Raw genomic sequence first — 10,296 nt, 5'->3', positions numbered from 1 at the left:
CCTTTACAGGGAGCCCCATTCGCCTGAGGTCGGATGGCCCACCGCCGACTGTTGCTGAGGGTACCAGGCTCCTTGGCTCGTGGCTGGGTACGAGATTGCCTTCGTACCAGCCCCGTGGGATACCTTTTGCTGACCTGATGTGGGCCTTGGAGCGTGGGGTGGAGGAGTCATCTTTGAGACAGGCCCGACTGTTCTACCTCCATTTCATCACTTCCACTTTTCTGTCGGGTCCTACTGATACTTTTGACCCGAGGTGGATAGGCCTGGTGGAGGACGTGTCTACGCTGGGCGACTATTGGTGGGGTGATTTGGGTTATGCGACGCTCGTGGGCCAGATGAGTTCGGCGGTGCGAGACTCGGAGTTGCGTAGACATCACTTTGTCATTGCATTGGCGGGAGTGCCGCGTTTGATCGAGGTGTGTGCCTAGCCCTTCTTTTGTTTTCTCGCCTTTACTGGGCCTTTTTCTGATGTATTTATTATTATTTTTTCTTTTACAGCTGTGGGCCTTTGAGCACTTGCCTTGGTTGGCTCCCCGAAAGGGGCAGAGGCCTTTGGAGTACCCTGCCGTTCGTCGTTGGGGTTGGAAGAAGAAGCTGACGGTGCGTCCACCGCCCGGTACCGTGTGGGATCTCATCCGGGACGGGAACCCTGAGCATGTGCAGCACCTTATCCTTTATCTCGTATTTCGTCATTTTTGTTTCTATGTGCGAGATCTGATCGTGTCTGTATTCACAAAACAGGTGGTCTGGACCCCATGGCTCTCCTTTAGGGGTGCTTATGCTTCGGTCAGGGATAGCTATGCCCTGAGCCAGATGCGGGTTTTGTTCGTTGGTCGTCGCGACCCTGTCTGGTACCTGGGAGAGCGGGTACGTATGCAGACTGTCGGGTTTTTTTTGGTGCCTCAGCCTCCACCTGCGACCATGCTGTCTACTCGTTCGATAGGTGAGGCGTGGAGGGCCCATTCGAGGACTGGCGTGCCGGCGACGGAGTTGGTGATAGCAGGAGCTAGCTATCATCAGCTCATCCAGGATTCTCTTCGTCTCCCGGAGCCCTGCGCTGTAAGTTACTCTTTTTCCTTATTAATTTCTCTTAGTGTCTTCATGTTCGTGCCCATGTGTTTATGTTTACTGTGTTTTGTGCAGGATGTTCCTGACCTTTCGTTAGGGGGATGGGTGCTTCCCGATGCTCGGATCTCGTATATCGGGGAGAGTGGATCCGAGATTATGGAGACTGTCCCGGAAGGCCGGGTTTTCCATGCTCCGCTCCCTGAGGGAGTACATGCGGTATGCACCTTTTATTTATGCATCCTTCTTATATCCTTTGTTTTTCCTTTTGTTACTAACATTCCCGTTTCAGGTTCCGGCCCGCACGGCCAATGCGATGGCGGGGGTGATCAACCGGTTTAAGTCCGCGTTGGTTCGGGCCCGATCTGCACTTTCTTGCAGGAGCCCCCACTCCACTCGGGTAATGTGCCATTTTTCCTTTTGATCTATACCTTTTATTTGGCTTTCCGTCACTCACTTTCCTTCTTCTTTTGCAGACGGGGACCGGACGAGCCGGGGCCGACGACGCAGGACCATCGGGCGGGGGACGCGGTCTTGAGGAGAGAGAGAGGGCACGACACTCGCCCCTACGACATCGCCGTTCTGATGTGGGGGCGAGTCCTTCCGGGGAGAGGTCCGAGCCGGAGCGTAGGCGACGTTCCGTGTCGGTGGCTCGAGAGCCTAGCCCCGAGTTGCAGCCACAACCTCATTTTTGGGGCGATTCTGGCTGGGGGTCCTCATACCACGGGGAGTGGAGCGGATGGACCGACGAGGCTTGGAGACATGAAGCCGATGACGAGTCTTAGGCTTGCCTCCTCTTTTGTATTTATTCATTCTTGTATTTCGCGTGTATATATATTTTATTTGTTTTTGCGAATTCATGGTGCAAGAATGTTTTGAGCCTTCCATGGGCTTTTCTATGAGGCCTCGACATATTATAGCAGTACTAGCTTTCTAAACCAACGACGAATTTTAAAAAAAAAAAAAAGAATTCCATATATAAAAATGAGTTCATACAAGAGTGCACACATGTTTTTAGACTAGCCGAGTACTTGGGGTATTACATATGCGTGTTTTCCTTATGTCTGTATTTGGGGTTTTCGTTTTTTTGCCAACTCGTGCCATACTCCTTTGTTGGGCTTACTCCTGAAAACTCTTGTGGCTTCGTTTTTCGTTCTATTTGGCCTTGCCCGTGCATGGGTTAGGGTATAGTGCCCTTTATAATATCCTTTCCTATTGATGTGTTCCATGACTTTATTATTATTTAATTTTTTTATTGGACCGAATCCATAAGGATTGCCTACGTATCTTGTCAGAATCAGGTCGCGCGTAGTTCTAGTTATATGTTTTTTTTTGAAAGGGGTGTTCATTACACATCTGCTACCCCCCCAAGTGTTCGTGGTTCTTTTGATGATCCATCAAAGGAGTACAAACACTTGTATAAGCGGGAGAGTTGGTGGCAAGAGGGAATGACGCCCAAGCCGGGCGTTGGAAACTTAGGCGCCTAGGCCTGGGCGTGGAAAATAACGACGCCTAAACCTGGGCGCTGAAACTTCGGTCTTCGCCCTTTCTACTTTAGCGAGTTTTATGCCGTTTTGTTTAGAGTAATGCGCATAATGTTTGCTTATGAGTTTTTAATGTGTATTATTAGATGCCTTAACTCCGGACTGAATTTTATTAAATATAGTACTTTTTCAATTGGTCTAAATTCGTGAGGTTAGCGAATTCCGCTCCATCTATGTCGGCTAGTTGGACCGCTCCGTCAGGTAGGATGGTCTTTACAAAATATGGTCCGGTCCAATTAGGCCGGAATTTTCCTCGAGGGTTCGTAGTAGGTGCGCGGACTTCTTTTAACACAAAATCGCCTTCTTTGATATTTCGAGGTTTGACTCTTTTGTTGAATTGCCTTGCGATGCGTTTTCGATACACTTGCACGTGATGTAAAGCTCTCAACCTCCGTTCGTCTAAAAGGACGAGCTCGTCGTACCTAGCTTGAACCCAATCGGCCTCGGGCAACTTGCTTTCTAGGACGATCCGGAGGGAGGGAATTTCCAACTCGATCGGTTGAACTGCTTCCATTCCGTATACCAAGGAGTAGGGTGTTACTCTAATGGAGGTGCGGATTGAGGTTCGGTAACCCCATAATGCAAAGTGTAATTTGTTAGGCCAATCCTTATAATTTTCGGCCATTTTTTCGATTATAACTTTAATGTTTTTGTTGGCCGCCTCTACCGTGCCGTTCATTTGCGGCCTGTAGGGAGAGGATTTATGATGTTTGACATGATATTTTTCGAGCAGGTCTTGGACTTCGGCCCTAAAGTGGGAACCTTGGTCGCTTATGATTTCATGTGGGACCCCGTATCGACAGAATATGTTCTTTTCTAGGAATCGAGCGACATGTTTGGCCGTTAATTTTGCATAGGAGACTGCCTCTACCCATTTAGTGAAGTAGTCAATTGCGACTAAGACGTACTCGTGTCCCCCTACGCCTGTGGGTGTTACTTTGCCGATTATATCTATACCTCAGGTAGAAAAGGGCCATGGGGAAGTGAAGGTGTATGGTTCTGAGGGAGGTAAGTGGTTAAGGTTACTGAAGATTTTGCATTTTGGGCAAGTTTTCACAAAGTGATGGCAATCGGTTTCCATGGTGGTCCAGTAATATCCGGAGCGGGATATTTTCCGGGATAGCATTTTACCATTCATATGAGGTCCACACACGCCGTTATGGTATTCTTCCATTAGTCTTTGGGCTTGGTTTTGGTGAACACAAAGTAATTTGATTTTATTCGGCGTGTATTTGTACAACTCCCCCAGGATTATGCTATATTGTGAAGCGAGGACACGTAGGGCCTTTTGTGCTCGCGGGGAGGTGTTTGGGGGGAATTCCCCACTTGTTTTGTAACGAAGGATGTCCGTATACCATGGTTCTTCTTTGGTGTTTTCAGGTTAGGAGTCTATGGCACAGCAATAAGCCGGCTCTTTTCTTCGTTCGACCCGAAGGGTCATTCCGTCCCATTCGTTCGAGATGTTGAGCATTGAAGCTAGCTTTGCTAGTGCATCCGCGAATTGGTTGTCATCTCTTGGTAAGTACGTTACTCGATTTTTCCGAATTTCTCGATTATTTGGTCTAAGTGAGCTTGATATTTTGAGAGACTAGTGCTTCGGACCTTCCATCTTTTGGATATATGGTTGATTATTAGGGAAGAATCCCCGAAGACTTGTAGATGCTTGACTCCGAGGCTAACTGCGGCCTCTAGCCCAACTATGCAGGCTTCATATTCGGCGGCGTTGTTTGTGGCCTCGAAGTCAAGTTTGACAGAAATTGGTATATGGGCCCCTTCGGGACTGACTAGGAGAACTCCGACACCGCATCCCTTCTGATTGGACGCGCCATCGAAGTACAGTGTCCAATAGTCGTCTCGTATCATCAGAAGTTCCTCGTCAGGGAGGAGGTAAGCTTCCGTGGTTTCCTCATTCGTAGCATGCTCGACCAGGAACTCGGCTACCGCCCTTCCTTTGATTGTTTTTTCTGGCATGAATTTTAGGTCAAACTCTGAGAGCATGACTAGCCACCTGGACAGGCGACCATTTAGGGCGGGCTTTTCGAACATATATTTTAAGGGGTCTAGTTGTGACACTATATGAACGGTGTGGGCCAATATGTAATGTCTAAGTTTTTTGGACGCCCAGACGAGGGCAAGGCAGGTTTTCTCAAGCTCTGTATATCTCGTCTCGTACTATATGAACTTCTTTCTCAAGTAGTAAATGGTTCGCTCGGATCCATGTACACACTGTGAGAGCATAGCTCCCGCTGCAGTATCCGTGACGGTTAGGTATAGGCGTAAAGGGACTCCAGGCAAAGGCGGGGAAAGGACGGGTGGTCTGCTTAGATATTCTTTGATTTTATCGAAGGAAATTTGGTATTGTTCATCCCATTCGGCTTTTTCTTCTTTTCTTAATTTTTTGAATATTGGCTCGCAAGTTATAGTAAGCTTGGAAATGAACCTACTAATGTATTGCAGCTTTCCTAGGAAGCCCCTTATCTGTTTTTCAGTTTTTGGTGGGGGCATTTCGGTAATGGCTTTAATCTTTGATGGGTCAATCTGGATTCCCCGCGTACTAACAACATATCCTAGTAATTTTCCAGAGGTTACCCCGAACACATGCACATTTTTGTGGATTTAGTCTCATGTTATATTTTAAGATTCGGGTGAAGAACTTTCTAAGTGTCGGGAGGTGACCGTGCCGGTCTTTAGATTTGACGATCATGTCGTCTACATAGACCTCGATTTCTTTGTGTATCATGTCATGGAGTAACGTGGTGGCTGTTCTTTGATAGGTGGCCCCCGCGTTTTTCAAACCAAAAGGCATTACAGTGTAGAAATATGTACCCCAAGGAGTAATGAAGGTTGTTTTTTCCATGTCTTCTTCTGCCATAAGTATTTGGTTATATCCTGCGTACCCATCCGTAAAGGAGAGAAGCGCGTGTTCTGCGGTGTTGTCTACCAATATGTCAATGTGAGGTAGAGGGAAGTCATCTTTGGGACTGGCTTTGTTGAGGTCTCGAAAGTCTACGCACATTCGCACTCGTCCATCTTTTTTAGCTACGGGGACAATATTGGCCACCCATTCTGGGTAGTTGGAGACTTTTATGAAGCCGGCGTCTAATTGTTTAGTGACTTCTTCTTTTATTTTCAAGGCTATCTCTGGTTTGAGCCGTCGTAGCTTTTGTTTTACTGGCGTCATTTTGGGATCTAGCGGGATTTTATGCTCAGCAATTTCTCGATCTATTCCTGGCATGTCTTTGTAGGACCAAGCAAAGACACCCTCGAATTCCCGCAAAGTGGAGATTAGATCGGTTTTTCCAGTGGGAGTTAAGGTAAGGCCAATTTTAATGATTTTAGGATTTTCCTCTGTTCCGATATTTACTGATTATGTGTCCTCAATTATAGGAGTTTTGAATTCTTGTTCATTTACAGCTTTTATTAATTCGGTATATTCCTCTTCTGGCTCTTTTTCGTGCTCATTAGTGGCGAGACATTCTGCATTATTACTCGGATTTTTAAGCGGCATATACTCGAAAGTTTTGTTTATCTTATTAAAGTCATGAAGCATTACATCAAAAAGGTCTCCCGGAGTAGATATTTCCGGGTCTAAACTATTTTTGGGAGGGGTTACAATTTTTCTAGGTTCGGACTCGGAGTCAGACTCGGATTCAGACTCTAATTCTTCATACATTGGACCCTCTCCCGCAGATATCTTGAACTTCATCCCACGAGCATTAGTCCATTTGAAGGTCTTGCGCCACCCTCGTTGGATTTGGTCATCTTTTGAGGGTGACGGAGCGATCAATTTAGTAGGATCGAACAATTCGTCTTGAAGGGCTAATGCCATAATTTCTGTTTCGTTCCTTGCTTTTTTCCTTTCTAACCCAAACAATAGCCCGAAAGCATGTGAGTTGGGGAGCGTTTTTGGCATAGCGTGGTTCTTTGAGGCGAGTGGCCTTTGAGAACGTAGAGGGTCGTGTCCCAGAGCATGCATCTCTTGGGTTTGTGCGACCTCTAGGGATAGATATTCGGGATATGCTTCTTCCATTACGATCCTTGATGGCTATCACGGGTAGGTACTCGGGGGCCCTGCATTTTGTTGTGGAGTAGGGGACACATTAGGTTGTTTCATGAGTCGGTTTTTAGACATTTTATGACTACCCTTAAGTCGGACTAGTATACTTGGACTACTATGTGTGCACTTTGAACTCTTTATATTTTCGAAAATCTTCGCCCGTGTGACATTCATAATTATTAGCATGTTCGGCTTTGGTGCCGAGCATTGCCGTCGTAGGAGGCCTAATAACGACACAAAGAGTTATTTATATATATATATATATATATATATATATATATATATATATATATATATATATATATATATATATATATAGTCGTTTTAAGAATCGAGTGCTTTTCATACGCCCTTGCAGCAATTTTTACGAACGGTTTATTTTTGCTACATATTTTTTGCGCGGGCACCGAGGCTGTTGTGCCTGACCAAATGGCCAGGCAGCAACTTCAGCGCCCAGCGTAGGGCGTGAGAAATTTTGGCGCCCAGCCAGGGGCGTTGAAAATGCATACCTGGTTGGTTCTCGTTTTCTGTTCACGTCTATTTTTTGTTTATGCGACTTTGATTTAGCGTGCTTGCCTAATAACGTCCTTACGCGTTATGCAGCGTTTGTGGGATTCGTTACAGGTCATCCCGAATGTCGCTTATTTTCGTGGCGATCGTTCGGGTTTGCGGAACACGTGTTTCGGTATAACTCTTTGGCCAAATGGTTTATGAATGTTTGGGCAATTTTTTAAGGTCGTTGGTTTTCTAACATTGTTTGTCACACACAATCACATATTTCTCTACACATAACTAACATTACATCATGAGGCAATAATAATATGTCATGTAGTTTATGATAGGCTTCTATGGGTAGTTTTTGCGCCTGGCTTGGTACCGCTTCTATCGCAGATCCAACACATGCCCCGGTCGAGGTAGTGCCTTCAACAGACGAATTTCGCCCAAGAGGCCAATCACGATGTAAGCCAAAGGGGCATGCACCAATGAGAGGGACCTAATGGGCGAGCGATTGGGTTAGGGACGGGTGTACTACTAGCGAAAGTGCCCAGTGGACAACATTCGAAGCGTATGCACCCCCCGGTTGGCGATGGGTATCCTTAGTCCTAACTCCCTGAAGGAGCCAAGATTCGTTATGCGGCTCTGTCTGTTCACATTAATATGCTGATTTTCAGGTCGTCCCAACTTGATGGGGAAATAAACGCGGGGTAGGATCGTTTCACCCTTCGGCTATTTTGATTACCTACAAGCACGAGTAGTTCCTTCACTATCCCCAGTGGAGTCGCCACTGTGAGGGGGTCGAAAAAGCGCGAGGCTAATGCGTGACCTTGTCCCTCGTGGGTGTGACGTTTCTTTTCGTCAAATCAAGTGTAATTGGATTTCCTGTGAGTTTACACCCAATTGACTAGTAATATAGGAGTTGCCATTAAGTTTTTAACAACAATGAGAAAAACCGACAAACCCCGGTTATCGTGACATAAAGGGAGTGCAATTATGTTTGACCACGACGGCCGTAGGTTCCCTTGTGATCCCTGGTGTGGGGATCTCTCAACATACACCCGCAAGGTAGAGATTAAGGGTTCGGGGGACTGTAACTACCGAGAGGAGTACTCGCTCTTCGATAACTCCAGAGGCAGGATATCCTTACTAGCTCAGCATAAATAATTGAAGGGACATGCGTTAACTATTAAACTAATCTGGGTTGATTTTAACAATATGCAACATATAGTACTAGATCGAACGCGATTATCTGATTTAGATTGTTTTAAGGGACCTAGCATGATAATCCAATTTCCCAACATATTATCTTTATTAGGCGTGATAGAACAATCAGATTTAATTAGTTTAACAGTTCATAAAAGGGCGAGGAAAGAAATTAAACCATGGAAAAGGGACACATTACGACGCACCCTTGAGAGGTGCGTCACGGTTCTCAGAAAACTAACCACTTTGACTTTGCTATTTCTCCTTTTATTTAACGAATTTCAAATTACGGGACATGATACGTTCTGTTCGATGTTTGGATCGATTGCGACAGAACGCGTGATCAGTTTCGCAGCGTGAGGCTTTAGGCTTAGGGGTTTAGAGTCAATACTCGGAATAATAATTGTGTGTTGTGTGTCTTTCACGTCGAACTTAGGGCCCTATTTATAGAAAAGAGTTCGTGGAAAGATAGAATTGTAGAACTCTAATCCACGAGAAATTAGGAAAGAATACGTCCCAGGTATTTTCAGCGCCCAGGGCTGGGCGCCGAAATCAAAGTCAGGCGTTGAAAATAGGATCTAGGCCGTTTCTTTGTCAGATTAGGATTCTTAGAATCCGGAGTGTATGAGACTTTAATCGAGTCTTTTAGTGCGTATTAATTTTATGATGGAATGCATCTGGGCCCGTTACGAACTCTAGGCTCGTTAGGATTTTAATTAATACGTAACTCTTATTTCCGAATCGTATTAGGAATAGGATTCTCTCGCAATTTCTATCTCATTTAGGATTTATGTTGGAGTGCAACACCTAATTCTGACAGGTTTCTATCTTTTATGACTTGCCACTTTTAACAACTACCCATTACGGCAGTTACTATTTTTAGCAGGTTTCCATAAATAGCAGGTTTCTATAAATAGCAGGTTTCGGGTGAAATGAAAAGGGGAATTGAGATTCGTTATTTTATAGGAGATGCGTTTTCAAGTGGAGATTTATGTTCTCATCATCGAACCTTCCCTTTCGGGAATGGGGACAAAAGTAGGTGTCTAAAGTTTCCTTTGTCACAGAATTGAGAAATACTTAGTAGACTATGTCCTAGACCTTCAACTAAAAATACATTATCGATGGAGTGAGACTTTGACTTACCAACCTGGCCAATACCAATGATGTTACCTTTCTTATTGTCGCCAAAAGTCACAGTTCCACCTTCATAGGTCGTGAGTGAGAGAAATCTGTTCCTATCTCCTGTCATGTGCTTGGAACAACCACTGTCTAGGTACCATGTGTTGTTCCCCCTCACTTCGACCTGCATAATAAGTTTAGTTAGAGTTCTTAGGAAACCAGCATAGCTTGGGTTCCTTACTTGGAATTAAATCACTTTTCTTTACCCATTTAGTCTTGGTGAGATCGACGTTCTTGTCCAAGCCTCTTAGGTTTTTAGGACAGGAGGCTCTATAATGACCAATTAGTCCACAGAAGGTGCATACTGTATGTCATTGTAGAGATCTACTCTGGTCTTTCTAGGGTGATGTTGAAGGAAATAATTCCCTTGGTCCAAGTATGCATTTAATGGTAAGTCTAATAAATGCGGTTCAGTATTAATTATACAAGTTAATAAATTCAGTGAGATCAAGTGAACTGTATGCCTAGCTAGAGGCCGCTTCAGTTCAAGTGGATTGATGATATTAATCCACAGCTTACTCTTGACTGAACCCGTAGAGTCACACAAATAGTACGTAAACGGATCAAGTATTTAATGGCATTAAATACTCCATCTATGGATATTCGGAATCGACAGATCTTGGTTTCAGTGGGAGCTGAGATCGTCAAAGGCAAATAAAGAATACTCCGGAAACGATGATATTTCCGGAAACGGAAATATGGATCGCATCGGAAATATAAATATTATCCAAGACGTAGATGTTGCCGGAA

The sequence above is a fragment of the Spinacia oleracea genome, chromosome 6, assembly GCF_020520425.1.
Source record: "Spinacia oleracea cultivar Varoflay chromosome 6, BTI_SOV_V1, whole genome shotgun sequence".
NCBI lineage: Eukaryota > Viridiplantae > Streptophyta > Magnoliopsida > Caryophyllales > Amaranthaceae > Spinacia > Spinacia oleracea.
Note: the sequence above shows the minus strand (reverse complement) of the source record.